The 26169-nt window shown below is 35.2% G+C and overlaps 1 protein-coding gene and 1 long non-coding RNA gene across 9 annotated transcripts in view; one reads left to right on the top strand and one right to left on the bottom strand.

Annotated features, from left to right (window-relative positions):
- TRPS1 (transcriptional repressor GATA binding 1) overlaps positions 1-26169 on the bottom strand; it is a 238118-nt gene that overhangs the window by 16110 nt on the left and 195839 nt on the right. The window lies entirely within an intron of this gene.
- LOC129145274 (uncharacterized) lies at positions 14428-19232 on the top strand. Its single transcript, XR_008550578.1, has 4 exons — positions 14428-14518; positions 17654-17775; positions 18041-18070; positions 18572-19232. It is a non-coding gene; the product is annotated as an uncharacterized LOC129145274 (long non-coding RNA).

Raw genomic sequence — 26169 nt, 5'->3', positions numbered from 1 at the left:
AAAATAATTCTTAAAACTGGCCTACCTAAAAGAAAGATTTATCCCAAATATGGAGTAATATGAATAAAGAGAGAACACCGTCAGTTACCAAGCTCTTAAAATAAAAAAAAAAAAAAAATTGAGTAAAAGATTCATAGAATACTTGAAATATTAAAAAAACAAAAAAAATAAAGATCCAAAAACGGTTTAGTTGTCTTCCTTTATTATTTCCCATTTACAAATTTACTCCAGATATGTACCAAAACTACTCTTCTTTACAAGCGGGGCAATGCTGTTAGTGTGAAAACAGCTTTTGAAACACAAGAATGCCAATTTTGCCTTTGCTTTTCATATATTGAATTGTCTTACATCATCAAATAGCTCTACTTTTTTACATTTAGGCACAGGAGATGACTGCTGGGTTCCCCTCATTTACATAAACAAGTTACTCCCAGGGGACTGGGGGCTTATGAAGTAAGGGACTACTTTTCTCTTAATGTTTGTATTGCCAGTGCCTTGCATATAGAGGGCATTTAATTAATGATCACTTAATGACTTGCTCTCTACCTTAAGAAAGAATATTGCTAATTTTAATAAACAGATATTCTGTTAAAATATATGTTTATGTGCTTACATATAAATACATGCTGTGACTAAATGATTATACTTTAAGTGTGGCTCATTCATGATATACAAAATGACAGTCATCACTAAAGAAAGCTGAACATCAATTGAAAAGTTTCACTTTTATGAAATGCAAAAGAAAATTAAGTTCTGTAGCATATTTAGACTATAAATAAGATGATAGGCGAGAAAAGGAATGGCCCTTAATTGCCTGAGTTTCTGAGCAATTTGAAGTAGTAGTAAGACATGACATACGTTGAGGTGAGTGTATATATTTGCGTAGGATGTATATACAGACAATATATATACAAACACACAAATACATATACAATTAAATCCACTGAAACATTTTCAGCAATAATGCATAGTAAGATGTTGCTAGTTGTTTTTATTTTCATGAAAGTGGTATTTTTTTAAGTTGGGCTAAAATACCAATGATATTAAATTAGTAAGAGAATATTCCATAAGTTACCTGGAAAGTTGAGAATAAATACAATTAACCACATGTATAAAAGACTATGGAAAAGGAATGAAGTGACACAGTATCTAGGAGTATGTCTTATATGTCAGACTAATAATCACTTATCTTAATAAGTGGACAATAAGACATGATGAATACCTTGTGATTCCGTTTTATTACTATTACTATTCTCACAATTCACATACAGACTCAACATAAATATAATTATGTACATAAGAATACTGAATTCTGAGCTTGATTTGTTAATTCCTTCTTTCTCTTAAACTCAGGAGATTAAGTACCAACAGACATTAGATTTTAGTAGATATTGAATAACTGAATAAGTTTTTGACATGTACATGCATACATATATAATTAATATCTGCGGCTGCATATATACGCAGAAAATGTATACAAAGGGCTTTATAATAATTTTTACAACAGCATGAACAGTGATCTTAAAATTCTCACATATAGGTGACTGTCTAAAAGTTTATCACATCAATTATGCATTTAAAAAATATTAATCTCTGTTCTCCTCGCTCTCCTGCTTTCAAATCTCTGCTATTATATTCTGTGTTCCAAAAGACCTTTAAAGATTTCATTACAATTTCATGAAGTTTATATGTCTATCAATGACATCTTTTGCTTAACTCAGAAACCAGTGGAAATTTGGGGAAGTGTTTAAAGTGGTGTTTGCAATTATCTAGAACATAAAGGAATGCTTTGTAGGTCAAGTTCCCTTGTACATATTATTCATTCTAGATGCATGTAGTTTTCTTCTATTCATATTGTGTGATGACAGAGATTATAAATATTATCATTAAATACATCAATGGATACATAATTCATATATACACAAAGTGAATTTACTTAGATTTCTATAGTTTATGTCTTAGAAACTTGTACAAAATTTAATTTTGCATATATATTATGTATTACAAAATAGGCCAAAGAATATTTAATTCATAACTACACAAAGTAGATTCATTTATATTTATATAAGTCAAGACCTTGAAATCTTTGTAAAAAAATTAATTTTGGGTGCTGGCTATAAATTTATATCTCTAAGCAACCATTTGAAAGTTGACTTCCTATTTTATGTATGTGTATACATGTCTGTGTATGTATATACCTTCACATGCATACAACATATATTTAAATTATGTATATGCATAGTTACAGGAACATTTTCTTTTTAAAGAAATGGCTTTAAGACACCGCAATTTAATAATTTAAAAAATTTACAGATTGATAGCCTGGCATTTTTAAATGTCAACTTTTATAAAACAGAAAGTTATACTTATTTCTCAAGTTAAAGGATTATAGCTGACCAGAAGATAAAATATCTCTCTGATGAAAAAGTAGATGTAAAAAGTGTAATGACAGTATCAATGAAACTTAAGGAATGAGAAGGTAACCTTTCATGAAGAACTAATAATTTATGTAGGATTAAAAAACATTTTCAGATATTACATGCTCAAAAAATTGTGTATACTAGGAAGGAAAGTTAAGTTTCCAGTTCTGACTTAAGCCATCCCTCCTTTTCTAAATATTGCCTAAGATTTTATTTCACTATCTGTAAAATTGTGTTTGTGAATATATATGTATATACGTATATAAATACATATATGCATATGCCTATGCATGTATTTCTTTGGCGCAAAAAGAAATGGAAATAGTCATCTTCATCCTAAACAAAGCAACAATTCAAATATAAACAGAATAGATGGATTGGTACCAGACTAAAATTCAAAGCATTCACATTAAAAAAAAATCATGTAAAGTGTATCTTAATCATAAAAGTTAGAACTTTTAAAGAAGAAGAAAATCACCATAGGTTTAGCTAATTAGTTCATCTAATGCAGGGCTTTTATGTTTGTAGGTTTACAAATTTCAGAAAATGACCAAATTATTCCACTTATATCATTAACTTGACCCCTTCTAGGATTTGACCTTCTAATAGATTTGTTTTATAAGATATGACATCTTGAACAGCTGTGCTATTCTTTCTTGAACTTGACTTTATTTTTAAAGAGCATGAAACTAGCCTGATTTATGAAAGCATGAGGATTCTTTGGGAATAGTGGGGAAAGAATCAGGTGGAAAAATAATGTGAGTTCCTATCTGAGCAAATCATTTTAAAACTCAGAAAAATACAACAAGATTATGAACACTTGTGGAGAGTTTAAAAAAAAAGATATAGAAGGAATTTTCACCATGTCACAATGAATTGATTTCATTAAATAGGAAGTCAGATTATTAAAATGGAGAAAAAATTCATTTGGATGTTTTGATCTTCACTTCCATATCCTACCACTGAGAATATACCATTGTATGCTCATTGAAAATTGTAATATATTTAAAGTTTGGTTAAGATTTTTTAGAAATAAATATACTTTTTAGAAATAAATACAAATCAAGATTAAGTTAGACAATTTCAGGGAAATTTTTTTCTAAATTTCTTCCAGGGCAGGAAACTTCCAGGCACCTTGGGAATTTAAATCTATATTAAAAATCATCACTACTCAATTTTGCATCATATTTAATCTTTTAGGTAGATAGGTTTAACTGTTATTTTTCTACGCTAGCTACCCATGACATCTTGACTTAAAATTCAAGAAAGAACCTCAGATAAAAAACAATAGATTGCAAGTACAGTACTGAGGGCACATAAGAAAGCTACTCTTAATTTCAATTATACTTTTAACATGTTATCTGTTTTTCTGATTGTTGTCTGTGATTGATTCCCCATTGTCTAACACATTCCAGTGCACTATTCTTCCTACCAGTGGTGGATGCACGCAGTGGAGGCGATTGAAAAAAAAAAAAAAATCCAACAACTCTGTTTCCAGTGTCTCGAGGATAATTGTTAACTTTCTCCTTTTCAATTTTAAAAGAAAGCAGTGTCTATTTTGCTCAAGGCAGCTGTTTAAAACTCCTGCTGTCAGAATCTTTTCAACTTGAGTAGATTTAGGATGATTTAAAGTGATTATTGTATCATTGTTGTTGTATCATTATTGTATCATATGTTATTAATTGAAGCGCACATAGTGTCCATACACAGCATGATATTAAAACCCCAAGATATATATTTCCACTCACCTCTGGGTATATATGTGTACACAAATATTTTACATGGGTGATTCTAAATGATTTGTTTTGATTTAACAAAAGAATAGACAAATCTGTGATTAGTACAATCTTGGTAGTTTGATATATTTTTAATAGTTGGACTCCTACTGGAATCTCTGATAATCATATTTCAAAACAAATTCTGAGAACAATATTCACCTACATCTGGAAGCTGATCTATCTTTCACTATGCAATTTATTATTGTAATACAATACCAAATATTAGCAGGGGTTTTGCTTTAAGAGTCTAACAAAATCATTTACACGGGACTATGAATCCAAGAAAGAACTTTTGTTGTGCAAAACCATACTTTATCATGTAGTTAAGATTCATAAAACTAACAAAAACCATTATTTTGAAAACAGATTTTTTTTCAGTTTATAGTTTAAATGACTGGACCTGCTTCTATTATTAGATACATACGTAACTTCTAACTTGGCAATAATAACCTAATTTTCCATTAGAATTACAATTAAAATTTGCTTTGGTCCAAGCCACTGGTTTCCTTTAGCTTCCTTCTAGGCTGATTTAGATTTTCCTTAGTAACCAATGCACAACCTTCTCCACCCCTTTATTTCTTTGAATGTTTAGTACCTGTTGAAATCTTCTTGGCTTGCAGAAGTAGCAGACAGGAAAGGAAAAATCTTACAACCTCAATGCCTGGTGTTTAATCAATAAAGGCAGGATTTTTCTCCTTTAGGGATTCACTGCTCTGTAAACTCTGCCTTCTACCCTCTTTTAGGAACAAAAATTGAAACTATCTGCTTCCCACAAATCAAAAACCTCAAGTCATCACAATATACTGATGAGCATAAGAAACATTTCCTTATTTACTTACTGACTATAGATTATCCATCTATTATTTTTGAGTACAACTGTAGTCACTTTCTGTTATACAGTGAAGACAAGACCTCAGAGTTGAAACTCAAACTTCTACTTCCAAAGTTTCTCAGAAGCATATAGCCATAATATTCATGATATTGGCTCTTGCAGTGATAGAAAATCAACTTTTCTGGTGAGCCCATCTCATTTCTAGAAGGTGAAATTTAGCCAGAGTTGATAAAGAACAAGGCAGAACTACCATGCAAGTGCCCAAAGCTACAACTGGAACATATAACTGGCCAGTTTATTGTGGACACTTGCCAGAACTACAACCAGCACTGGCTGCACTGAAGGAACAGGATTTGGAGGGGGGCTCTCCATGATGCCAACTGCCACAAACCTTTCTGAATAACAACAGTTCCCAAGAAATGCTCAGGAAGGAACTGGGGCTCTTAGGGTCTCAGTTGCTGAGGGGACCAAGGCCTGAGGCTAGTTCATTAAGGATGAAGTGTTCTGACTGGGTTGAATATTAGTTCTCTTAGTGTCTAATGTTGATCTTAGTAAAAATCAGATCTAACAGCAAGTCACTGATAGAGCCTCGTGCTATACCGACTGGTGCTGATCCTTATTCTAAAGACTTAAAACAATGTTCTCTCCAAAGCCAGCAAGACCTGAATAAATTGGCGGCTTCCTCAGGTGTTAGTTTTGAAAGTCTACACTCACTTGGTATAAGTTCTGGGATGTTTATTTATAAACGTCTTATTAATTTAAATTATCACCTCTTGTAAGAAAAGTTCAGTGTTTTTGAAGTGTTCATAATTTTGAGAGGAGGCAAGGTAAATATACAAGAAGCAATTAAAAGAACCATGAGGGAAAGTTGACAGGTCTCTATCCCAAGATTTCTATGATTCCTATACTTCTTTATGTTATGACAAATGAGAAATGTGAAATGCTCTCTCCCTTGCTCTCACACTTTCAACCCTGCAAATAAGGTGCCCATGCAAGTCAGGTGGTGGAACTTGAATAAGCTCTTAATTGTTACTTATCACCATTATCTTTTAATTTCATTCAGTCCCTTGTGGCAGAAAATACAAAACCAAACCAGATTTGTATGAAGATAAATCTTCTGACTCATGCAGCTGAGAAACCGGAAAAAAACTGATTTTAGGCATACTTTAGCCAGGATTCAAATGATATCCTGAGAGCACAGTTTCTCTTCCCCTTTTGGAATATGCTTCACTGGAGGCAACCAAAGTCTCCTTGGATGGCAAAATAACTGTTGTTCTTTGATGACTATGTGCTGGTTGAACAAGTAAGTTCTGCTTTCCTGATGGCTCAACCCAGTGTACTCAAATACGACCATGTTGACCAAACTAGAGATGTTCTTACCCTGCTCTGGCTGGGTGGGTTCTAGGATGGAATATTGGGATTGGCTTAGGTATCTCAGACTTTAATGTGAGTTAGATATTACCTGTTGAGCTTATCAAGATACAGGTTTTTAATCAGTAGCTCTGAATTGAAGCTGAGATTTAGCATTTCTGGTAAGTTGAGTAGCAAAAATCTACAGCACAAGTTATCCCTGAATCTGGGGCAAAATCACATTCATCTGAACTAGATGGAGTGAAAGGGAGGTAACTGGATTCTCAAGAGAAAATTAAACACTAACTGGTAGTATTAAAATGTATTAACATTTTAAATCACATCTGAGTAATCCTTCCGTGCCATCTAGTATTTTTTTTTTTTTGGTTTGAATAGAATAATCTTTGAAAGAGTTCATCATTATTTACACTCTGTAAATAATGTAACCAGGCAGAACTGATCCATGACATTTTCTTTTTTTCCCCAAAAAGCCATGCTGAGGAGGTGGGATAATGGCTACTACATTGCTGCAGTCTGATTGGAAGAAACTGACAAAGCCTGTTGGCACAAAAAAACGGGTTCTGTCAGCACAGGTGCATGGTCAACTATTTGAGATCCAATCAATACCATTTCCTTAAATTACAATGAATGCACAGGATATGTTTGGAAGGGTCACAATAAAAGTCATGTGACCATTTTACACAATAACTCTCCTCAAGTTTTATCTGTACTTGAAAGACCAACAGAACCTCTAGTTGTCACACTGACGACCAAAGTAGCATCGGATATTTTATGAATACAAGTATTTCCTAGTCTGTGTCAGATAATCAAAAAAGTATTTAGTGGGCCAACACTGTTTCCATTAGCACACATGTCAGAAAAAAGAAGTAACTGATAAAAGCATCACTGGTATCTTTCAGAGAGGCTAAACAGAAAGTTGTACCTTCTTTCACATGTGGAATATGTATAGGATTGGGAAAAATATATATGTCTCATACTATGTCTAGCCCTAAGCTCAGATTTGCACTGTAAATATCAGATAAGCTACTACCATTTTCAACTTTACTGTCTACACATCTACAAGAAGTAGCTTTGAATTTTGTATTAATGGGCATGCTTCCAGCTTGTCTGGGTTATAACTCAGAGTAAAGAGAACATGAGGCTACTTTCTATATTTTTAAGGTAAAGAGAAGCTATGTTCCATTTTTCTCTATGGACTGAAAGCATCATAGAGTCAAGCAAGTGAATTTTATAAGTGTTTTGTGACAGTATTAATGTTAAAATATCAAAACATGGTATTTTTTCTACATCAAGATGAAAGCATGTCAATATCATCAAAAGGCTTGCTTGTTGACAAGAGATGGTATACTCAGCACCAAGAAGTCTTACGTGCACAGGTTTGCATAAGCACAGATTGTGGTGCACTGAACATGATCATTGGATGATATGTCATTAATTTTCACACTTGTGAATATTTCACTATCTGCCCTGTGCCCAGTGTCACGCAGAGAACTATGAACACACAGCTGTAAAAGATGTGACTCAAGGTCTCAAATTGCTCATCAAATGCCAGGGGAAAACATAAAGACCTGATAAGTGCTCTAACATTGATATTTACTAGGTTTGCTTTAGTAAAAAATATATAAGGCAAGTAGTTAACTGTTATGAAGGGTCATGAGTACAACACACAGAGAACTCCCGGTTGCACTATGCAAGTCATGGAGTAGGTGCTCAATAAAGTAGTTTCCTCCTTCCTTCTTTACATAAAAGGCAAAGGAAAGAATAGAAATAACCAAAGATCTCCATGGTTTCCTATAGCTTTAGGACTCCCATTGTTCTTTTTTCTTTTTTTTTTTTAATAGATGATTCTGGAGTAAACTCATTGGCTTTGAGACCCCCATGTCCTTCCCCCACTCTCCTCCCTGCCTTCCTAACCTCCCTCTCCCATCTTCTGTCTTTCCATCCCTACTTGTGTTTTTTTTTCCACTTATAATTTTCAGCCCACTCAAGTTCCAGGCAGTATACACTGGTGACACTACAAAAACCCATATTTCATAATAAACACTGCAAGATCATGTTGGGCAGGTTCTGAAACATGGTCCAAATATAAATGATTGGTGACTGATCCAACCCAATATAATTTATATTCATAATGTGTGAAGAGATAGTGTGAACTAATGTTAACTTCACCCGTGACAGATTTGTTAAGTTCTTAGTACAACACACATCACTCCTTCAGGTTTGTCTTTTGTTGTTCCTTGTGGGAAGGGAGTCAGTCTTAACTGCACCCAGAAAGAGCATTAGATGTGTTTCTTTTGCTGAACTTAGGTACTCAACAAAGCCTCCAAATGGGAATGAAGGTGATGATGGTAAGTTGCTGGCTTCAATAACGTCTACTGTAAACTAGAACTGGCGCTTTCACCATGGGGACTTTGGGGAACCGGGCAGTGAGTGTTTCACTGTAGTAGTGGTGTGATGTTCCTTTCCTGTGATACAGGGGCAAGTGAAGGAAACTGGGAATTGGGAAAGCCACATTCTAGCTGAGTTCTACTTGGGACAGTTTTTTGACTGAGACAAGTTAATTTAATAGTCTCACACTTGTTTTCAGAAAAAGAAGGTCTGACTTCTGTACTATTCTTTTCAGTGATGCGAACAAGAGAAGATAAATTAGAATATGTGAAATGGGCATGAAAGCAAAATTATATTACAAAGTCAAGGGATTTGGTCTACAGCCACATCATCCTGAAAGTACCCAATCTTATCTGATAGTCAAGGGATCTGAAAGAGCATCAAATGAAAAGAAACTGAACTTTTTAAAATGACAAAGACAAATACAGCAAAGACAAGATGGAGTCATTAGTCTTTCAATTGGTCTGTAAGTTATTTTCCGAACTATCCTCTAGGACGAGTTTGGTAAACTATGTCATATGTTTCAAGTCTTGATCAAGTTTGTTTTAGAAGTAAATCACTGGCAAAACTGAAATTTATTTTAATAACAAAAAATTTAGATTTAAAGAGCATAGTTTTTCCTCATTAGCCACAGGGGGGACATTCTGTACCCTGTTTATGTTATTATTAGCACTTTGCAGCTAACAAGCAACTTTTAAACACTGCTTGGCAACAGCTGCAAAACACAACTTTCCAGGTGTTAGAGCATTCTGCCCAATGTCCAGAAATGCAGTGTTATGATGTGGAAGAACATCCACCCTCTTCCTTTAAGCTGAGAAACCGTATCAAGGAGAATCCTCTCCTTTACTGTATACAGTATATTCCCTGCCTGATTCCAGCACCATGGCACACTGCAGTGAAAGCAACAGCTGTTTTCTGTCTTTTCATTCTCTTCTCCATTAATGTTATTTCAGTTGTGTTATGGACTGCACTTTAGATCTAAAAAGAAACATTTAGTTTTATTTGAATGCTTAAATGATTAATGATCCTCTAGTGTAGTTGTCTTCTCATAATTGCCACAGACAAAGTTGCAATTTACTTTTAAAATCCAGACCTCCGTGTACAATGGAGAGCAAATGATAGCTCCGGGATCAGTCTCTACGTGGAAAATTCTTTTTTATTTTTTCTAACTGCATCTGTTCTCCAGTAGTCTATGTGGATAATTTTCTTAAACTTTTACATCAAAAGTTTAAAAGCTTTTGTTCTGTTAAAATCGAGCTTATTATGGCCACACTGTTTACTGGTGCAAGTCTAGGTGTATGTCTGAGAAGCAGAAGATAAAAGGAGAAAGAGGTTCAAGTCACTGGGAAGGACTGTGTACAGGACGAGCCTCTGTTCTTCAAAAGGAGAACATTCTTGCATTTTATCTGAGAGCAGCGCACAGCTGTCCACCAAAGGGGAAGGAAGTAGTTACGTGTCCCTATCATGTAATCAAGAAAAGGTGCCTTAAGTCCTAACAGGACCACGTGAGGCTTCCACACTTCTGCTTTATACAGTGAAACCCCCATATTCCAGTGAGTCAGAACAGCCGTCTACATAAAACACGTATCTCCTAAAACTGTAGATGTTTACATTTTTCTAATGGAAAAAGACATGATGTTTGTTTTCCCAGGTCTTAGCAACACGTATTATAATAAGTTTTTCTTTTTTGGAAAATGCAAAATCCACTAAAGAGTAGTTTCTAAGGCACTGCTACAGCGTGCATTTAGGGTAACACATGAGGATAATGGGCAGTAATAGGATAAAAATTGACATTATCAAACCACAGTGCCTGACAACTACCTAGATAGCACTGGCAGCTTGTTGTGGTTTTCTTTTTAAGTCTTCTGGCTAAAATGTTTTCTGACTTTTGTCTTGGCCAATTTTGGGCCACACTGAATGTTAAATAAACTATTATTTAATCAAATACAGGCATATTAGTCTCACTCCTGCTGACAACTTCAATTAGAATATTTTTGCTTTGTTAAAAAAAAAAAAACCCTCATGATCTTTAAACTGTTAAGGCCTCTGCACAACATCTGGTAACAATTTTTGATATATCCAACCATCAAACTTCTATCTCCGTGAAGTGGTTTATCCAAGATTTGTTTTAATTAGGCCGCCTTTCTAACTTCACATGGCTTTCAAAAGGCAGAATCACTCAGATGTTTTAAGCTGTAAACTTACTGAAAGGTTCAGAGGCTGTAATTAGAGCTTCACCAAGGTGGACTATTTCTGTTTATTAGCTAGATAGCTAGGTTCATTCAGTTGCCTCTTAACAAGGACAATAAACTATTTCTAATTTTAGCACAATGGTTTTTAATTTTATAAAAGTTACACCTTCCTTACTCTTATTGTCTATGTGTTCACATCTAAAGCAGGCTGGTCTAAGCTTTCCATAAGAACCCACATTCCAAATGGTTTTTAAAATTTTTTGCTTAAACTAAATGCAGATTAGAGAGACATATCATTGGGAAGACAAGACCAAGTAGAATACATGTACTTGAACAATGAATATAAAAATTAATCTACTTGTAGATTCTTTTTAATAAAGCGTCTTCCCTCTGTCAACCACAACATCCTCCAAGCTGCTGTTTTAGTGAGAAATTACACTTGCCTTGGATGTTAGTTTTTTAATATATTTGCCTCTGTATAAACCTTTGGGAGTATAAAAATCTCCACTCATTTATTTGTATCCCAGGCACAGATTAAAGGCAAAAGTAATGTGGAAACTTAAACTATTTATTTTATGAGGTAACTATTTTAAAATCCACTGGGAAAATAATGAAAAATGGCCTCATTATGCCTCTTTTTTGGTGAACCACGCTTCATTCCACCAAAATAGGTCTCCCAACCAAGCATGTGTGTGTGTGTGTGCATGTGTGTGTATGTTTATGTGTGTGTGTGTTTTGAGGTTGATGGTAGCCTGTGGCTTTTCTCCACAAGTTTTTGATGTTATTCCCTTTGAAGCACCAGCATGGCTTTATAGCTTTTTGTTATTATTAAACTTCTTCATAAATGCAAAGGTTTCTCATCATGTTTCACAAAGCCTAAGAATGAGTAAGATCATGGATATCTTAACTTTTTTTGGATAAAATGGGCAATTGTGTGGGTTCATGATTTAGTTTGCATGATGCAATGCATGTGGATATTTAGAAACACTTGAGGGAATGACTTTAAATCACATTTAGATTCAACACTACTCTACGAAAAGTCAAATTCTCTGAGTAGGTGACAGTATAGGCAGCAACAAATATTTTCACTCATTGATTTTTCTGAAGAAATAAACTATTAGATTTACTTTTTGCGTGCAGAAATGTGGGGGAAGAAGCATGATTTTTTTCACCTAAGAATTTGAAACTGTAGTGAAATTTGTATTTGAAAATTTTCTACTTCTGTCCATGGAAAGAAATGAGGGCTTTCACTAATCTGTATATAATTTATGGAATGATTTCATAGCATGTAGGAATTATCTTCCTGGTGGATCTCAGGATCTCGGCCTGCCTTTTAGGGAGAGGTAGAACACACAATACAGCACAACAGGAAAAATTACATCGGTTATCAACATTTAGACATTGGGAGATCTCACATAGAAATCCAAGTTTTTTTCTAGGTTTTACTGATGCTAGTCAAATCTAGTATTACCAGCTTCATTTTCTCACCTGGCCAGTCACGGTGGAGGGGGTTGTGACTGCACTGGTTAGAAGTTGTACTTGCCACTTTGCCACAGGACCTCTGAGTCTTGGCATTTACACAACCTGCTTGGCTCCCATAAGCATTTAATTTTGCCATGATAACTTTCAAGTCTTTGATATTAATTATCCTAGGCCTTTTCTGTCTGAGCTGCCTTTGTAATCTGCTGGGTACTGGAGCCTGACTGTCTGGGTTCAAATCCTGTCTCTGATATTAGTTAGTTAGCTGTGTGACCTTGGGCCAGTTGCTAAAATTCACTTTGATACAGTTGCGTTATCTGTAAAAAGCGCTTAATAATATTACCAACCTGATAGATTGTTCTGAGGAGGAAAGGAGTTAATCCAAGCTTGGAGAACAATAAATACTCAGAAAATGTTATTACAGCTTCAGCTTCCGACCTCAGTTCTTTCTTTATATTCAAACTCAGCAACACCATAATTTCTGTGACTGGATGAAAGCAACCTTTAGATGATTATCTAACATCTATTTCTATGCCCAATATATCTGTAAATAAATACTTTAATTTAGATATTTTGTTGTCTTTCTAAAATAAAGATCTATCATGGTTTCAACAGAGATTTAAAGTACAGCTCTCCCATTTTCCCAAACATTTGAAGTGTCCTACCATTTAAAGAATGATAGGACCTAGTGCTTTCCTTCTGACTATCTTATCTTCCACCAATTCCCCCCATTTTTAAAAAGATTTATTTATTTATACAAGAAGCTGGGATACAGGTCAGATGCACGGGAGGGTGAGAGGATTCACCAGAGACAGAGCGGGGAACAGAACAGGCAGACTGACGAAATACGCTGTTGAGGGGAGCAGTGGGTGAGGCAGGAGAGGACTGCCGCGCCATGTGGGATTCTCGCCGGCTGGCCAGGATAGAACTGGCACTGCAGAGGCTGCAGACGGCTTCACAGTGCGGTGCTCAACCTGCTGCACCACCAGGAGGCCCAGTTCCCTCCATTTTTACCCCTTTGCTCCATTTACATGGGATCAGAAGCCATTCACTTAGACTCTAATATTATCAATCTTTACTTTCTTTGATGGACATAACACTTTCTTTCTTCGGTGCTCACCCCCAGCATAGTACCTGCCATAAAGCGAGCGTTCAATGTATTTTTGTCCAACACATGAATGAATGAAGAATGACTCCAACTTATTGAAAATCTTGCTATTCTTTTTAAGTCCGGTTCAAACCAATTTCCTTTTCTAAGATCCATCTGTCTCTTTTACTTTCTCTTATTTCATTTTGTTGGTAGTTCCAACATTTTCATTGTTTATAGTGTTTCAATATAGCACTTGTTAATATAGCTATTTTTTTTCCCCACTAACCATGAGCTTCTAAAGGGCAGAGAGCAAGCATGTATTTCGGGGTCATTTTACAAAATGCCTTGCAAATCATTAGTACTCAATTATTCAACTGAATAATCTTGAAACTTAACTGTTCAAAGAAAACCTTTTTTTTTTGTTTTAATCCACAACTGGTTTCTTCCCTTTCTCTGATTTGATGTGGATCCAAATCAAATGAACTTGGCATCAAATTTGAGGACTTCCTCTACTATATCTATTCTTCTTAGGATCAAAGACTCCCTTCCACCCAAGACAGCTCCTTGCATTTATAGCTTTGCTTTGCAATCTATCAAGAACAGCATTCTAGATTAAATTCTTAAACTCAATCTTAATTGTGTCACCTTCTTGTTCATAGCTTCCATCTTGTCACCAGGCAATTTCTCAAATCCTTTGTTCTATATTCTGTCCCTTCACAACCTACATTATTTCATAGTCTCCATTATCCTACCTTAAATCCTCCAGTCAAACTAATCTACTCCAAGTTACCTCAAACAGACTTGAATGTCAGTCCCAGCTCAGTGCATTTTTATATATTGTTCTCTCCCTTCTCTCAACCTTCTGGAACCTCCTGTATAATCTTCAGAGCCAAGCTCAAGATTCCAGACTTTATGATGCTTTAAAGGCCAAAATTTGGATTCTAGTCCTTTTTTGAAGAAAGCCCCAGGTAACTTGCTTTATTTCTCCCATGTGTCAAAGCCTCATCAACAAAATAAACATTTTAGTCTCTCTTTCCACTTATCCTTTTCTGCAACCTTTCCCAAACCTCCCTTATTTGAGTCTCTCTGAACTATTTCCCACTTCTAATCATACACTTTAAATCATATTCCTCTTGCAGTTGATCCAGAGATGTTGAAACTAATAACACCAAAGACCCTCTTTCACTTAAGGAAACAAAAAGAGTGAATGAGGAAATGAAGTGTTTGTTACTGTATTAGGTTATCAACTCTAGAAGGCAGGAAACTATGCCTTTAATTGCTCAGTAAAATTAAGTTCAGGAAAGAATTAACAAGAATTAAATGCTCAAATTATAAACTATAGCAACAGAGGTCACTAATTTAACTGAAAGGCAATTTTCTTTCAAAATATTGCCTTGACAAAAGGTTCAAATTGTGTAATGAGAGATGGAATTACCAGAGAAAAATTACTCAAGTAATACACTATCGCTGAGTTTTTTTTTTTTTTCCCAGCATGTCATTGACCACAAATTTGTAGTTATATTAACGAAAATATGGATGCATATATGATGCATACATTTATCATGTGTTTTTCCCCATTAAATAAAATTCTTTCTGGAATTTTATTTTTCTTTCAGTTGATTAGTTTTTAATTCTGAATCTGGATCAAAGTACTATAAGGTCACCATTTGACTGACACTCATATTGATTTGTGATGGGCTGGATATGAGTATATGGATTGCAGTTTGCTTTGACTAAGCCAAGTGCTTCTGTGTAGAATTCATGCAAAATGTTAGGTTGTGTGTAACAGGAATGCTTAAAACACTCAGGTAAAGCTTCTCAAGATATTTCAGTAGCATTATTTACATAAAAAGCAACATGCTGTGTATAAATTACCAGTAGATGCTTATTACTCTTCACATCCCCCACGAGAAAAGACTTTGTTTCCTATTAGACCAAAAAGCGGCTGTGTCCCCCAGATCGCATGCTTTTCACCTGCACCAGCTGCTTCCAATTACCTGCTTCCACCTGCAGGACCCTGTCGAGTGGTATTGAGAGCAGTTTCTGTTTAAAAAAAAAAAAAAAACCAGGAAAGTGACCTGGGCCCGAGGCAGAAGGCTACTTCAGTTAGGAGTAAGAATGTTACATCAATTTAGTTTCCTGCTTGTTTTTCCTCCTCTAATATTCTTAGTTTTCCACTTTTGCTGTGATTTCTGATCACTAGTATTTTTCAGGCCCTGATCCACACATCCTCCTATCCTCAGTCCCACTGCACCTCCTCTCTATATCCATGGCTATTCTAGAATCTCCAAAATGCTGGAACTGGTTTATAATTGACAAACATGGACCCAGATGGGTTATGGAGATTAACAAAATCTAATCTGACAACGAATTATAGATTGGACCTTATGTGATTGTTATTTTATATAGTTCATTCTAATAAAATATAGTTTCTGATGTCACCGATTCAGGTCTCCTTTTTTTTTTATTCGGATGTCTTTTCATACTTTGACTTCCGTTTCCCTACCTGCCTTCAATCAATGCTTAGCTTTGAATGGTGATGGTGAGGATGATGAATAGCAAATGCTGAGGATCTTGGATAGTAAACATCTTGATACAGACAAGTGTGCTTCATAGCACACCTGCATCAGAATCACCCAGGAATACTTGTTTCTTTTACCTGACTGAGACCCACTGACTGAGAATTACTTCAGTTGTGAGGTATGCAGATCTATATTTTTAACAAGGCTCCACAGTGATTCTCAGGTACGTTCAAATTTGGGAGTGAGTTCTAGTCTTTTAGCTCCAGTTGAACTATGACCGTCTAGATTCTGCTACACTTTGCTTACCAAACTTACTTACTATGTCGTTGGCCCTCCTTTGCTTCCAGGTATCTTAGTTCTATGAGCACAGTATGAGACAAAATGGAGTTCCTTGATTGACTCAGTGACACAAAATGAATGGAATTTTATACCTAGGAAAATTGCTTAGCAGTTCAGACAGATGTTTTGCCTCTTTGTTATTCTTCGTTTATTTGATATTTTTATTACTTCTACAAAACAAAATGAAAACTGAATGGCTTTTATAACTTAAAGATGCTCTCTATATGAAAGACAGAAGTAATGAAAATTTTAATGAAATATGTTAAAAATTTAAAAAAAAAATATGCCCAGGTGTGATGTGAGCACCCTGCAATAATCAATCAAGCCCTGTTCGGGTTCTTATTGAATGAAACTAACTCTTTCTAACTTTTATTGTAATTTTAAATCCAAGTTTTTCTGGAGGAGAGTTAAAATTATAATTAGACTTTAGAAAAAATGTGATATTCTGATAATGTCGTATTACATGTGGGTGTACACACACATTAGAAGAAATGTTAGTAGTGCTATTCAAAATAATTCAGCAGGTTTTAAAAAACAAGTTTGGTAACTGTTAACTTTTGTGATTAAATACACAGAACAAACAAAACGTATGTTCAATGTCACCTCCTATGAAATCACTGTGTAGAGATCCGAGTCCGTTCGTTTACTTTCATAATTGTTGTCAAACTTAAAAAGTATTAAACCTTTGAAAATAGAAACTCAAATGTCTCAACTTTCTAAATCACATTAAAGAGAATACATTTTATGCTGGCTTTGCAAGCCTCTGATGTCTTTTCCTTTCAAGTACACTAAATTACTGACTTGCCATGATGACTCACATAAAAGGACCCAGCAAAATGCCATTCTTTTACCAAAGAAGATATATAGACATTACAATGAAGCACAATTAATTTTCATTTATGTAAGCTAAACAACAAAATGAATAAGAACTATGTTAGCCATGTTGTGAACCTTTTAGAAGGGTCCAATAGAAAGCAGGATCACAGAATTTCATTAGTATATTTTATTATTTTCTACCAACTACATTGTTCATATTGCTTTAGACATTTTCATTATTTTTGTGATGTTTGAGAAATGACAAAATTAGAGAAGAGGAATCTGATAAAGATAAAGCATGGCACAAAAGCTATATGGATAATTGCCTTTGCAAATCTAGTTCAGCTCTCATCTCTCCTAATTAGCCTCATTACCATACTTTAAGAGGGACTAGCAGTCACTCAAGACCCTGTTCTTTTCTTTCAGATTGAGCGCTGACAGCCAAATGGACAACATATGGAGAAGCACCTTCTCTCTGGCTATTCTTCCAGGCTCTAGGCCTTTGGTAGAAAATGTTGGCCAGAGAGTTTACTAAAATCCATGGTCAGGTAGGTATTTCTCAGCTAAGGGCAGAAAAATGAACCTAAAGTAGCTCTTTTCACCCCTAGCTTATAATAATTTTGTAAGTTGAGGAAACTTATTTTCTACAGGAAAGTTGATAATTTTCTAAAAGGACTTATATGTATGAGCACAACTTCATTTTGGGGGCGTCATCATTTAACAGCCATAAGTTAAAGGCTACAATAATTTTTACATGTATCATGTCATTCTGCCTTTGATATAATTCCGCTGTCTTCTTTAATTCCTTCTTAGAAGCCATCTGCAAGAACCTCATTTATCATGGTAAGAAAATGAGCTTTAAATATTAATTTTAAAAATTTCAAGCATGTCTTGAGGACAAAACTGTCAATATCAGTTTATTTGCTGGAAACAAAATGTTATATAATATATAAAATGAAAATATTTGGTGATAGGCTGAGATTCTTTTCAGATTTCTGAAAAACCTAACCACATATATTCATATTCTATCACAGTTATTTCTGATTAATTTAATTTATAAGAAATAAATTTTGATAAGATTGAAAAGTCTACTCAACTGATAATACTAAGAGGCAATTATTTGATTACATTAGTCATAATGCAGATATGATTCATTTCCCTCAAACTAAAGAAATCAAAATATTTCAGTTATTTTAGCCTAAGCAAGTAACTATTAAATACTTCTATAGCTCCATTCTAGGACATTTGTTTATATCATCACAGGTATCCTTCCTTTTCCTAATCACTTCTCCAGTTCTCTAAAGAAGATTTTTGCTAGATTTAATTTTGCTTTTACACTTGCAGAATCTATGATGCAATCTCAATGGCAACAGAATCAGGGAAATGGATTTTCTGCACTTTGCAACTTGGGGAAACTAACAGTCCATTCAGCGTGACTGAAAACTACCCCGAAGGCCAATATTTACTAAGCATGGCACACACACACAGGAGCCTTGTTAAAAATCCACAACAAATCTCTCACTGCAAACAAATCCAAAGGCTTCAGAGCTTCTGCAACTGTCTGAGTAATGTTGATTCTGACAGCAGAAAGCTGCTTTCCTACCAATCCGGCAGTGAGCTGGAGTCTGTTGGCCCTACACCAAGATTTCATGATTTCTTGTCTGTCGTCTTTGCTACATATTCCTTTTATAACAACCTACCAGAAATGATAAGCACAATATTAAGCTGAAGTTTTCTTATCTGTCTACTTAATATTCAGAAGAGACTGGTAAACACCAACTAGTTGTTTAACTCCATAGGTTCAATAAAGGCATACATAATTAACTCAGCATTCTCATCAGAATATCAGAAGAAAAAATAATGGTCAACGCAGCATTCACAAAAAACAGGAAATACTTGGAGCTTCACACATAACACTTTAAAGTGCATGTTGCCTTCACAGGGTGATGCCAAAGTAATACGTGCTTTAAAGAAAACACACACACAAACAATTGGAAGAGGAAAAAAGTGAGGACATTTCTAATGTGAAAAAAATGTATAAAAGAATGGATGAGCTGTATACAGGCAAACCCTGTGCAGAGCCAGTCACCAGCCTGTGTGGAAGGGAGGATTCTGAGAAATCAGATTGCAAAGTTTTCCTGCAAAAATATGATTTTAAGCTTAGCGTTTAGTGAGTTATCCCTGAAATCTACTTCTTGCACCCACCTAGACAGCCTGGGAAACATCTGTTCTGATCATGATGGGGAGCCAGCCACTGAATTCCAAGCCCAATGTGATCAGATGATCAGCATTCAGAATCCTTCTATGTCCTCAGGAGCTGCTCTCAATAGCACAGGCCTGGTTGACCATCGTAAATGCTTTGAACATGCTTTTCATTCTTCACGCTATTTAACTTTCACATGCTTTACATTCCATTTCCAAAAATTAGATAATACAATTAAGTGCCAATGATTTTGTGAGGCCCTCTTAAGCAAAATCACTAGCTAATGCTCTCTCTGTAAAATAACTTTTAACCCTGAACTTGAAGCAACAGTACACAAGTTTCTCTTTTCTACCTTTTCTGTTTTCTAAGCTTAGAATCTTGCATCCTGGGAAGATCTGTGTTGGGAATGTCTTTCTTCTCCAGAGTTATGAACTGTAACTCATGTGTCACCCATGCCTCCCCGAACACCAATTACACGTGAAAAAACAGAGCAGTGAAAAGTGGTTGCACACACATGTGCCTCATGCGTGCCTCCCCCTCAATGAAAACAAATTAACAGCAGAGCCTTGGGACAGCTTTTTAGTGTTCACACCTTACAAAAATTTCATAGATCCATAACACATCCTCTCGGGAACAGAGCAAGTTATATATGTTTAAGGCCATTATGAAAACCCACATAACAACCAAGATAGCAATCAGCATTCCAATGGCATATTACAGATGACATTTTTCCTTTTACCCCAAAAGTGCACAAATGTGTGACTTGAGTGAATAAAGATAAATAACTTCAGGCATCCAGCAAATCCCTCCTCTAGACTGTTTCTCCACACATTTAACTTTTATTTACGATACACCCATATACTGTAAGGAAGCTAAAAACTAATGTCCATTGACATATGTATATGTAATGTGCCTTATTCAGATCAATGATATTCTACAGGTAAACCTTTGGCATGGTGTTAATTCACAAAGTGATCTTAACCACTCCTAGACAGCATCAAATCCATCTCTGGCTGTATGCACACTTTAATGTAGCCTTGTTCACTCATTTCTCATTCACCCCAATTTATTCTTTTTTTGAAAAAAATCAGTGCCTTTTATGTACCAGTCTTTGTTCTAGGGGGCATCAGCTTGCATTTTCAATGACTTAAAGGGGATAAAAGGGGGAAAAGTGACCGATCTCGTGCACAGATACCACATGTCAAACAAGAATGGGACTGATGAATACATGAAAGAAACAGACAGCAAAAAAAAGCAACCACTTTCACCAATAAACACTAGATCATTTAAGGGAAGTCCCTCCAGAGTTACAGCTTCTTGATTGATGTAATCCTAACCACAGCCTGTGGTCCAAAAATTGCCAATCAATCATGTATACATTACAGGAAAAATTGGGTTAACATGTCTTCATGCTGGTGTTTCAATGCTGTTCTGTTCAAGCCTGGCACAAGACACCCTTTGCAGAAAATCAGCCTGGTGGTGTATCGTTCGTTTGTTTTCACCTCAACATTTTGTTATGATGTATAGGCAACGAGCCTCATGTGGCCTTCCTAATCTGAAAATGAGCCAAGAGAAAGAACGTGCTCAGAAGTGTTGAAAGAAAGGCCCATTCTGTGCCCAGAGAACAGCATCTAATACAGGAAATGAACACAAGTTTGCTGTAAGCTGTCCAGCTTCTGAATCAGCTGTTCCCCGCTCAGAATCCGTCTCCCTCCCCCACCCCCACCTCTTAAACCAAGAGCTAAAAGCCAATATTAAAGTTTTGAAAAATGTGTTTTCCTCTTCTTCTCCCGTGTTCTCTCAAAGCTGTGTAAATCTAACTTGAATGCTAAGCGGCTTTATTTTAACAAGTGTGAGTTATCAGAGTTCGCATATCAAATTAAACCCAATGAATTCTGGACTTGTTTTAAATTTCAAGCCAGAGGCCCTAACTCCCTGCATTTCACTTGGCGGCTGGCCAGACTTAGTAATAAAGTGCTAAGCAGAAGACAGGAAATACTAGAGAAGTCGAACAATGTTATGACAATGTTTATAACTTTTACAGTCAGGCCTGGCCGCACATCTGCGTAACATCAGACTCTGGTGAGACCCGCAGAGAGGAAACCATTCCTTAGCTGGCAGCGTTTTGCTCCAGCCAGATGTTATCACTTTACTGGTATCTTTTCACCAAACTATATATATACATACATATATATATATATACATATATACACACATATATATGTATATATATTATATATTTACATTTCTGAGAAGGAAATGGGTGAGGTAGCCTCTTGTTTGAAAGAAATGGTACCTCAAGTTAATTCTGTCCCATAATTGATGTATTCTGACAGATCTAAGATAGTTTACAGACAACTGCATCTTTCTCTTTGATGTGATAACGTGCAAGTTGGTTTTTTGTTTTTGTTTTTGTAGAGAAGAGGAGCCTGGTTTGATGACATAGACTGAAATACAAAAGGAACTTCCAAGTCCCTGGCCTTGGCATGCTTGGATAAGGGTCAGATGCCTGTAAAATGAGGCAATCACCTGACAAGTATTTATATAAATGAGATAATATTAGTGGTGTTTCCTTGAGCACAGCTGTAACATAAGGTTTTACCATTTTAGTTGCAACTGAGGAAACTAATGTCTCTTTTACCTAAATTAAGCCTGACATATAAAATGTCGCATCACCATTAATAATGTCTAGATAGATCAGTATGAAAATAGAATTTTAACAAACTTAGACGAACAGAAAACAAAGCAAACCCCCAAAAGCTCTATGGGTGTACGGAAACAGTCTTAGCAATAATGTAACTTTACAAGTCCTTCATCCCCAGTTCCTAAAGCTGGATACAGCCATGTCGTTCAGGGTTCACCAAACAAAAATTTCCCACATGGTTTCAGGTTTGTTTCTCAATTTTGCTAGTACATCTGTATTTTCAACGTGGGTGGGTGTGAATGGATGCATACGTACATTTCAGTATCTCAATGCACCTGTCCTACACCTGCCAACAGACATCAGGTATCTTAGGTAAAAGATAAAAGCTAATTCAAAATGTGAAACACACTGTTAGCTTGGCATCCTGGGAAAGCCACATCAATTCTATCAACAATAACTGCTAGAGATATATTAAAATGAACTTGGCTTTCAAAACACCTGCAAGGTGTCATATACCTACTGTGGCCTCCATTATAAAAATCTGCCAATTACTAAAGTATCCAAACTATACACAGCAATTGATTTGGATGAATTTGACTAGATAATACCCAGGGACTGCTTTGAACTGTGACAATTTTTACAGTGATACAGACATTTGGTTCTACCCAAGTTCACACAGTCGAAAGCCTGTGGATGAGCGAAATATGTACTTGCAAGGAAATTTATCACTTGGCCATACAACTCGAGTTAAGTTGAAATAGGATGTCTAATCCAGGGGTTCTCAAACTTCTATTTACAGCACCCTGGGTACTTTTAAAAAGAAATTAAGTGTCTGGGTTTTACCCCAGGTGAGGAGTTTTATCATGGAAACCTGAAATCTATAGATATTGGTGTCTACTTACCTATTTTAAAAGCTTCCCGCACCCCACAAACTTGAAGTGTGTGCACTTGCCTTCATGTGAAATGTACTAAATAGCAGATCTGCTGGAGTGATTAGTACCTGCCATATTGGCTATTCAATATTTTGAATATCACCCTGGATACAGCCATTCAAATATACTGGTCTAAGAAAATTCAAATAGTTTTCTGGTAATGCCTTAAATTATTCCACTTGTGCTACTACATTTCCATGGTATGATTGTTTGTCTTTTAAGTTTTTCAAGTTTTTTTGGCTTTTATGCAAAGTAAGCTCCACTGTGTATAAGTTGTTTTGACATATTTAATTCCACAAGAGAATTCTAACCACCAGTTCTTTCATCAGCATTCACACTACTGCAATGATAGAATGCTCTATTACTTAATACTTTTCTCAGAGCCCAAGATACTGATGCTTGATTAATTTCAGTTGATGTAGTCAACAGTGATATTATTATCACTGTACTTTGATGGATTGAATTATTTGTAAATCCTGTAGCACCATTCATTAACTCTCTGGCTTGGAAGCTTTCTGAGTTAAATTTTATTATGTCATTATCATGAAATTCACAGAATTATCTTGAAATACAGAATTCTCTAAATGAAGAGTTCTATATAACAGAGTATAAGGACATTAAAAGACCCTGCATTTCAAAAATGTTTACGATGCACAAATGTAAATTTTTCATAACATAAACATTTCACCTTAAAATTCTGGATACTTTAAAAATGCATTCCTACTCCCCAAACTTTTCTTAATAATTTATTACTAGATTGATGGTAAAGATGTAAGTGAGGTTACTGTAAGCTTTAGGCTTCCAGATAGTATGTGGCTCTTGTTTTTCTTTTAAAGAATGCTTATAATATCTTGATCAAATTAAACACCACCATTTGTTCCAAGTTCTTTTGTGTTTTCCATGGGCTTGAGAATTTATTCCTAGCTTAACTGATGAAAAGGGTCTGTTGGCATTTTCACAATACTTTTCTCATACTTTAAGGCATATAATATTCTTTATAGTTGTTCTCACTTCCAAGTTATACAGTAAGTTAATTTAATAGGGACAAATTGCAAAATGGCAAAAGAAATTTTAGTGACTATAAAATCTCAGGTTGTAGCACTGTTTGCATTATAGCTTGATTTTACCGAAGATGTGTCCCTCTATAAGACATTTGTCCAAGTGACCTGAGAGGTTATGATTTAGTAATGGGAGGTTTGTATTTTAATATTCAATCGATTTAACATACTATTTAATAATGGAGCTATAGTTAAAGATTGTATGCTAATTTCTAACTGAGTTACAATTTTCACTATGGTTTTCAAAATTTCTTTACACCAGTCCAACCTTTGTTTCAAATCTTGCACATGTGCTGAATATATATAATTAAGTAAAGAGAAGTTGCCAGGGGAGAAGGTCTGATGGAATGCTCAGGGCTCCATTGGGCTTGTGCAGTTAAAAAACTTTGGGGAACCCTGGGAAAACACTAATGCATTAGTAACAAATTTAAGCAGTTGAAACTAAGCTCATTTTCCAGATTTTAAAACAGAACTGAGATTAGATAAAAATCAAATAAGCTTTAAATCTGGGTCATTTATTTTCTTTTCTCTCCAACCAGAAATCTTTTTTTTTTCATGTCATATGTTTTTTTCCTGGAAAGAGGAAAATAATTTCTTTCACAGTTTATAATACATGACTAATATTTTTTATATGTGGTTGCAAATTTTTTTAGATGAAATATTAGGAAACCAACGATAGACCTGTATCTATATTCTACTTTATTCTAACTGACCTGGAATTTTATATTTGAATTTCCCAGGGTGTCATTCTACTACTTTGGCATTTTTAGGCCTTTTCTTTCCAGTTATTTTGATCATTTTGTTCCTAAATTCCTACTTTAGTTTGGAACATAGTGGTAATCAAAATATTTATTTTAACCTATAAGATGTTATTTTTCACAATATGTTTTCTATATATTTTACAGGATTCAAATCAATGATAGTTGAGGATTAAGAAACAGAATAAAATATTTTAGAAATGAAATGAATTTAACATCTTGTCCAAACTGCTCACTTTGGAATGGTCATGGTAACATTTAAATATTGGAAAACTATCTGGAATATTTCTCAGCATATTAAGATTACAGCAAATCTAGGAAATGAGAAGAAAATATATAGCCTTTTATTTTATTTTCCCCAGAAAACACAAAGGTACATGCATGGTTACACTTCCTCTTTATTTGATATAATATTTACCATGTAAGACGTATTTGGGCTTAAATTTATGAAGAAATTTGCAAAGAGGATAACTTAGCAGTCTTATAAAATACATGGAAATTACATTTTTACTAAGCATTCTATTCAGGTCAGTGCAATTCAGAGCAGAATATATTTGCTCATTAAGAAAGTGTTTATTAAGGGCCTATGAGCTGTCCAATGATCTGGGAACATCATGGAGCAAAGTAGATCAAGGTTCTTATATTCTAGTAGGTGACAGAATGCACTACTCAAATGCTGTGGTGAAAACAACAATGTGAAAAACACTGTTGTCCTAAAAGAGTCACAGAGAAAGTACAGTGTGCACCCAAAACAGTACTGATGTAAAGAAGAGGAAGTGGTTAATTTAGACTGATGAGATAAAGTGTAGTAATTTTACTTTAAGAATTTAGGTTTATTTAGACTGATAAAAAAATAGGTAGCTTTAATTTAAAGGTTAAAAAAAAGTAAAACTAAAATAAAAAAGCTAATCAGAGTTTTGAGGCTGGCTCAGATTCAACATTTGCAAAGACAGGAGTGGTGAGTGCTATTCCAGATTGGACCAGAGATGAGGAATTAAGTCACAGCCAGGGCTGGAAGGGCAGATTGGTCCCCATGGGAGAAGTGGCTCAGAAAGAACGGGTGTTGATTATTCAAAAAGCAAAGAGAACAGTTAGCGGGGCTTGAGGCGGAGATAATGAAATCATGTTTGTGTGTTAGGCGTATGCATTTGTGGGAACCATGGGCTAAAAAATGGAGAAGTAGAAATGACAGCCCCTTTAGGAAGTTCATGAGATTCTGATAATTAAGCTTCAACAATGAGACAACCAAAAGGAAGGGTTGAATTCAAAAGCAAGTTTGGCAACTCCGTGAGGTCACGTGACTTTCAAGTTCCTTTTTCAACCCTGATGTCCAATGTACTGGATGTG

The sequence above is a fragment of the Talpa occidentalis genome, unplaced genomic scaffold (assembly GCF_014898055.3).
Source record: "Talpa occidentalis isolate TD23 unplaced genomic scaffold, MPIMG_talOcc4v2.1, whole genome shotgun sequence".
Taxonomy (NCBI): domain Eukaryota; kingdom Metazoa; phylum Chordata; class Mammalia; order Eulipotyphla; family Talpidae; genus Talpa; species Talpa occidentalis.
The sequence above is the reverse complement of the archived record's forward strand: the minus strand, read 5'-3'. Positions and strand labels throughout refer to the sequence as shown.